The following is a 6,762-nucleotide window of genomic DNA, read 5'->3' on the forward strand; positions in this document are numbered from 1 at the left end:
GCAGGCTCAGCGGCCATGGCTCACGGGCCCAGCCGCTCCACAGCATGTGGGATCTTCCCGGACCGGGGCACGAACCTGTGTCCCCTGCATCGGCAGGCGGACTCTCAACCACTGCACCACCAGGGAAGCCCCCATGATTCACTTTGCTGTACACATAAAATTAACACAACATTGTAAAACAAGTATACGCCAATAAAAATTAAGAAAAAAAAAAACTATGGTCCATCCATACTGTGGAACACTACACAACAATAAAAAACGAAACTACTGATACATGCAACAACTTGGGCAGATCTCAAGAGAATTATGCTGACTACAAAAAGCCAATCACAGGGCTTCCCTGGTGGCGCAGTGGTTGAGAGTCCGCCTGCCGATGCAGGGGACATGGGTTCGTGCCCCGGTCAGGGAGGATCCCACATGCTGCGGAGCGGCTGGGCCCGTGAGCCATGGCCGCTGAGCCTGCGCGTCCAGGGCCTGTGCTCCGCAACGGGAGAGGCCACAACAGTGAGAGGCCCGCATACCGCAAAAGAAAAAAAAGCCAATCACAAAAAAATTACTATATTATTTCATTTATATAACATTCTCTCTTTTTTTTTTTAGCATTCTTGAGATAACAAAATTATAGAGATAGAGAATAGATTAGTGGTTGCCACGAGTTAGTGATTGGGGAGAGGGCATGGGTATGTCCTAAAAAGGTAGCACAAGGGAGTCTTGTGGTAATGGAATCGTTCTGTATCTTGATTTTGGTGGCAGTTACATGAATCTGTTACTGAAAGCTCGGCCTCTGTGTATAATAGTGCTGAATCAAATCTCAGAGACAGAGTTTTGGGTGAAGCAGAAAAAGATAGTAGTATTGCTTTGCCAGGCAAAGGGAGGCACGCTGGGCTTCTGCCTCGAAAAACTGTGTTCCAACCCCAGAGGATTTGATGAAGGTTTTATAACTGTGGTTCAAGGGTGGGATCCCTGACAAGATCAGTGTGTGTGTAGGGCCTGTACTCCTTTAATCTCATCTCAGGTAGCTGGTCTCCTAATCTTGATGAGCGTCTCTGGTCCCTTTAATCTTGCCTTGGGTGGTTTCTTGGCTGCTCCTCCCTTGATTAACAACTGTTCAAATCCGCCCTTTGGAACTCAGGGAAGGTCATGGAGGCTGGAGTCTTGCCTACAAAAAATGGGGGACAAAAGGGCCTCCATGCTGAGAGCCCCACAGGGCCCCACTCGGTTTCAAATCTACACATGTGACAAAGTTGCACAGAACTATACACATGCCAAAAAAATGAGTGCATGTAAAACTGATGAGATTTGAATAAATTCTATGACATGACATATACCTATGTCAATTTCCTGGCTTTGATATTATACTACAGTTATACAAGATGTTACCATTAGAGCCAATGGCTGAAGGATACATGGGATTTCCTCATACCTATTTTTTTGCAACTTCCCATGAATCTATAATTATTTCAAAATTTTAGCAATTTCTAAACAGAATCAGAAAAACTGGTTGAGACTATAGTAGTAGTGTTGCCAAGTCCAAGCTTGCTCTGCTCACCGCATGACAGGCCAATAAATTAGGAGATGAGCTGTTGAGGCAAGGAATAGAGACTTTATTTGGAAAGCCAGGCATCCGAGAAGATGGCGGACTAGTGTCCTAGAGTACCATCTTCTCAGGGTATGGATGCTGGTTTCTTTTATAGAACAGAGAGGCAGAGGAGTTGAGGAAATAAAGTAAAAAGGCCATAAGTCTTGCAAAACATCTCCTCTCCTGGTTTTGGCCAGCCTCGGCGAGGGGATGTGTTAATTTCTTCTTTTTTGCACCCATTCACAGGTGGACAGGGTCAGGGTGTTTCCCTGAGAGCTGAACAAAGGCACTTTAGTTTAACATTCAGGCAGAGGAGCAGGGTTCCCCAAGGCAGGCCATTATGTATGCCTATAGCTATAGACAGAACAAAAGCAATGGAAAGCAAGGGTCAAAGTAAAAGAAACAGATCCAACATGGAGTCAGATTTTGTTGTTCCATGTTACAATTCCCCACTGTCAATGTCCATTCTACAATCTTGCAGGATAAGGGGAAACGACCGCTCTAACTGCTTCCTGCTGTGTAGGGGGGTGATGAGGGGTGATCATGGAATGGAAATGATCAGCCTTGGGCAGGGAATAATTCTCAGAATTTTTAGTAAGTAGTACAACTCTCAGTTATTTGAACTTGATTCTGTGTTTTTCAGTAGAACAGGATTAAACAAGTAGGTTGACCCACCCTTCTCCAACTATAAGGAAATTACAGTCTCAAGTTAAGGAATTTAGCACTTTTCTATGTATAGGAAGATGCAAGAGTCCGGGCTCACTGAAATCATTCCTTTGATATGCACCTCACCTATCTGGGGCCAGTATCCTGAGCTTTCACATCCTGAGTTTCCTCAGGGCTCACCATAGGGAGTGGCTGCAGTCTGATGGCTGCTAGACGGCAAGTACTTTTTCCTTCCTGAGTTCCCTCAGAGATCACCGGCTCACCATTGGTGGTGGCTGCAGTTTGCTGATGACTGTGACATCCTTTGTTTATGGATATGGCAAGAAATATTCCATTTCTCAGATCCTCCTCTTGGTCAGGAATTTGACCGATATTTGGGAGACAATTCATGACCAAATTTTGTCCCATGGTGCTGAGGTCATCCCAGATCAGGCAAAAATTCCTGTTGATATGCCACTCTACGTGCTGTTTCCGGATTAGGCCCTGTTGATAATTAAAAATTCTCTGGACCCGCTGTCTTACTAGTCTATTATGATCCAGGAAATGTTTTTCCTTATTGCTTCTTCCCATACCTAGAATCACACTATTACAATTATTCTATAAAAGTCATAAATATGATCTATTTCCTCAAGATGTTTAGCCATCATCAATTTTGTTGGAGGCCTGGTTACACACTGAGTACTGTAAGAGACAACAATCTTATAAAATAGACAGGGTATAAGTAATGCAGCTGGTAACACTGACAAAGTCATAGTGCAGCAGGGAGACACAAAACATAAACAATTTGGAAACAAAGAACAAATTAAAACACGGAATCCAGTTAAAATAAATCATCAAGTCCACAGGAGAGCCAGCTGGAGAAGCCAAATTCTGGCAGGATCAGGTAGAGAGAAAAAAGTAAATGTTTAATCTTTGTTTACAAGGGTATACTTTATCAACTTGTAGGACATAGCATAAGAGGAAAAGTTTTTCTGGAAAACAAAGATTAAGGCTAGTATATTTCCCAAAGTCATAAAGTTATAAGTCATATTCATCAGTTCACTCAGTCCCATGTAATTAATTCCTGTTGATCTGGATAAAGTAATCAGGTTTTCCATTAGTTTTGTCATATGTTACCCAGTCCAGTGGTATTACCTAAATGCTATCAGAAACTTATATTTGTTAAAAAAAAAAAAGTTCCTTTTTATGAGTCTTCTTGAAAATCTTCATTTTGTAACAGCATCAAGACAAAACTTAAAATAGCATGGTTAAAGATTTGAGTACAATGCAATCACCAAGAAACTTGGATATTTCTGTAACATAAAACCAACCAGCTCTGGGACTTCCCGGGTGGTCCAGTGGGTAAGATGCCACACTCCCAATGCAGTGACCCTGGGTTCAATCCCTGATCGGGGAACTAGATCCCACATGCATGCCACAACTAAGAGTCCACATGCTGCAACTAAGAAGTCTAAATGCCGCAACTAAGAAGCCCACATGTTGCAACTATGAGTCCACATGCTGCAACTAAAAAAAGATCCCACATACTGCAACAAAGATCCCGCGTGCTGCAACGAAGACCTAGTGCAGCCAAAATAAATAAATAAATAAATAAAATATTTTTTAAAATGAAAAAATAAAACCAACCAGCTCTGAGACATACTTTGGGTTTTTTGGGGGGATTTTATCTATCTATTCAATAAACTTCCATCACTTAAATTAGCATAACTCTAGAATTTGAAGTTACCAAATATCTGGAAAGATCATTTTTATTTACTTATTTATTTATTTATTTTGGCTGCGTTGGGTCTTTGTTGCTGCATGCAGGCTTTCTCTGGTTGTGGCTAGCAGGGGCTACTCTTGTGGTGCGCAGGCTTCTCATTGTGGTGGCTGCTCTTGTTGCGTAGCATGGGCTCTAGGTGCTCAGTCTTCACTAGTTGCGGCACACGGGCTCAGTAGTTGTGGCTCGCAGGCTCTAGAGCACAGGCTCAGTAGTTGTGGCTCACGGGCTTAGTTGCTCCGCGGCATGTGGGATCTTCCCAGACCAGGGCACGAACCCGTGTCCCCTGCATTGGCAGGCAGATTCTTAACCGCTGCGCCACCAGGGAAGCCCTGGAAAGATCATTTTAAGTAGACATTTCTAAAATATAATTATTTTTAAAGAGTTTACCCAAAAGTTCTTATCTCATTTACATTTACTTTAAAGTTTAATTATATCAAGTTATTTTCCTTGCAACAGATGTAATAAGGTCTTATTTGATTCCTAGGTACAATAAAGTATTATACTTAATGACTCTAAAGACATGTTTATATTAATTAGATCAACAAACAAACTTTAATACCAGGTATCAACTTAATATTGAATATTTCCCAGTACCCATGAACCTGAAAGTCATTTTGGCTGGTTTCTTTATATTTAATTTGTAAGCGCTTACTTTTAAATTGAATAAAACTCTTTATAAACTCAGTTTTGATAATATTTTTCAGAGGTAGAGATATCTCATATGTATAATGTATACACAGACATGTAATACAAACAAGCTCCCTTTCTGTTCCAGCAAAGAAAGGACACGGTGAGGAACAGACAGTGGTGGGTTGCCCCAGGGTAAACTTCTCAGCTTCCTGAAGTATCTCACAAGTAGCTGCTACAGCTCCAGGGCAAGGGAGCCATCCCTTTACAATCTGTTCTAGTCGTTTTGAGAAATAGGCAATGGGTCGAGGGATATTCCCCAGAGTTTGAATTAATACCCCAAGGCTTCTGCCTTGTCTCTCATGTACATACAGTTTGAAAGGTTTCTTTAAGTCCAGTAGTTCCAAAGCCGGGGCTGAGACTAACTTCCTTTTTATTGTTTCAAAGGCTGTTTGGCACTCTTCAGTTCAATTAAGGGGCTCAAGATCATGTCCCTTCAGTGCCTCCTAGAGGGGTTTTACTGTGAGTCCATAGTTTGGATCCAAATCTGACAGCGCCCTGACAGTCCCAGAAAACCTCTCAGTTGTCTGCACGTCTTGGGTGCTCCCAAGCCTGCAGTTGCCTGCTTTCTGTCGGGCAAAAGATCCCGCTGTCCTTGGGAGAGGACAAAGCCCATATACACGACTTGCTGTTTGCATATCTGGGCTTTTTTCTGGGAGACATTATATCCAAAACTGGTCAAATAGTTCAGTGTTCTGATGGTGTTTTGTAGACATTTATCATATGTAGGGCTCACTATGAGCAAGTTGTCCACATATTGGAGTAAGAGTCCTTCATCCAGTATTGTTTCTAAGATCTCCAGCCAACGTCTCCCCAAACAAGGTAGGAGAATTCTTAAATCCTTGAGGCAGGACGGTCCAACAATACTGTTGGACTACCTGTGTTTCTGGGTCCTGCCATTTAAAAGTAAATAGCTCCTGTGATTCTTCTGCAATAGGAATGCAGAAAAAAAGCATCTTTTAAGTCAAGGACTGAAAACCAGCCGTAGTCTCCCGGAATAGCTGTGAGCAGAGTGTATAGATTAGGCTCCACAGCGTGTAAGTTTTGGAGTACTTCAGTAATAGCCCTCAAATCTTGGACAAAGTGATACTCTGCTGAGTTTGGCCTTTTGACTGGGAGGATAGAGGTGTTATATGGGAACCCACAAGGTTTAATCAGTCCTGTTTTCAAAAAATTTTCCAGAGTTGGCTGAATTCCCTTTTGGGCCTCTTGTCTCAGAGGATATTGTTTTAGATTAGGTGTCCCAGCATCCCTTTTACAAAGGAGATTTTGTCCCAAAATGGGGATTGGACACTCTGGATGTTTCAGGGTGAGGTCCCCTAGTTGGCATTCTAGAGGTTGTACTTCTCCAGAAACTCCCATGACTGGGATAGACTGAGATGTTTTCTGTGCCACCTTGGTATTTACCACAGAATATGTATGTGACAGATATATCTATTAGAAAGTCAATCAACTTTCTCCCCACTGTCAGATTACCTGGGGCTCCTGTGGGGAAATTAGAATCGGACGCCTCAAGTCCAAGGGAGTCCCCAGGGCTCTTCATTTATTATCAGAGTGTTCCTCTCTTTCTACTATATGAGAGGCTCTTGTCTCCTTTTTATGATTTTCTTTCTTTTTCTTTAGGGCAATCTTTTCTCCAATGCCCTTCCTCCTTGCAATAAGCACACTGTTCCTTCCCCAATGGTGGCTTACCTTCCATTAGGTTACTTGCCTTCTGGGAATTCAATGCTGCTGCCAGAAAAGCTGCATTCCGTTCTGCATCTTCTTGCTTCTGTTGTTCCCTGTTGTTGAACACTTCAAAGGTAACATATACTAACTGAGAAGGGTTCATTCCAAATGCACCATCTAACTTCTGTAATTCTCTTATATCTGAGGTACTTTGCCCGATGAAGGTCATATTTATCATCCTTACATTCTCAGGGGCCTCAGGGTCTGCATCCGTATAGCACCTATAAGCTTGATAAACCCTTTGTAGAAACTCTAATGGATCCTCATTTGGTTTTTGTTTTATCTCCTGAATTTTGTTTAAGCTCTTTTGTCTAGGTCCCCCCTTGGGTTTTCTTCCAGA

This window comes from Aethalodelphis obliquidens, unplaced genomic scaffold, assembly GCF_003676395.1.
Source record: "Aethalodelphis obliquidens isolate GAN/ISIS:26980383/991018 unplaced genomic scaffold, ASM367639v1 scaffold89, whole genome shotgun sequence".
Classification (NCBI taxonomy): domain Eukaryota; kingdom Metazoa; phylum Chordata; class Mammalia; order Artiodactyla; family Delphinidae; genus Aethalodelphis; species Aethalodelphis obliquidens.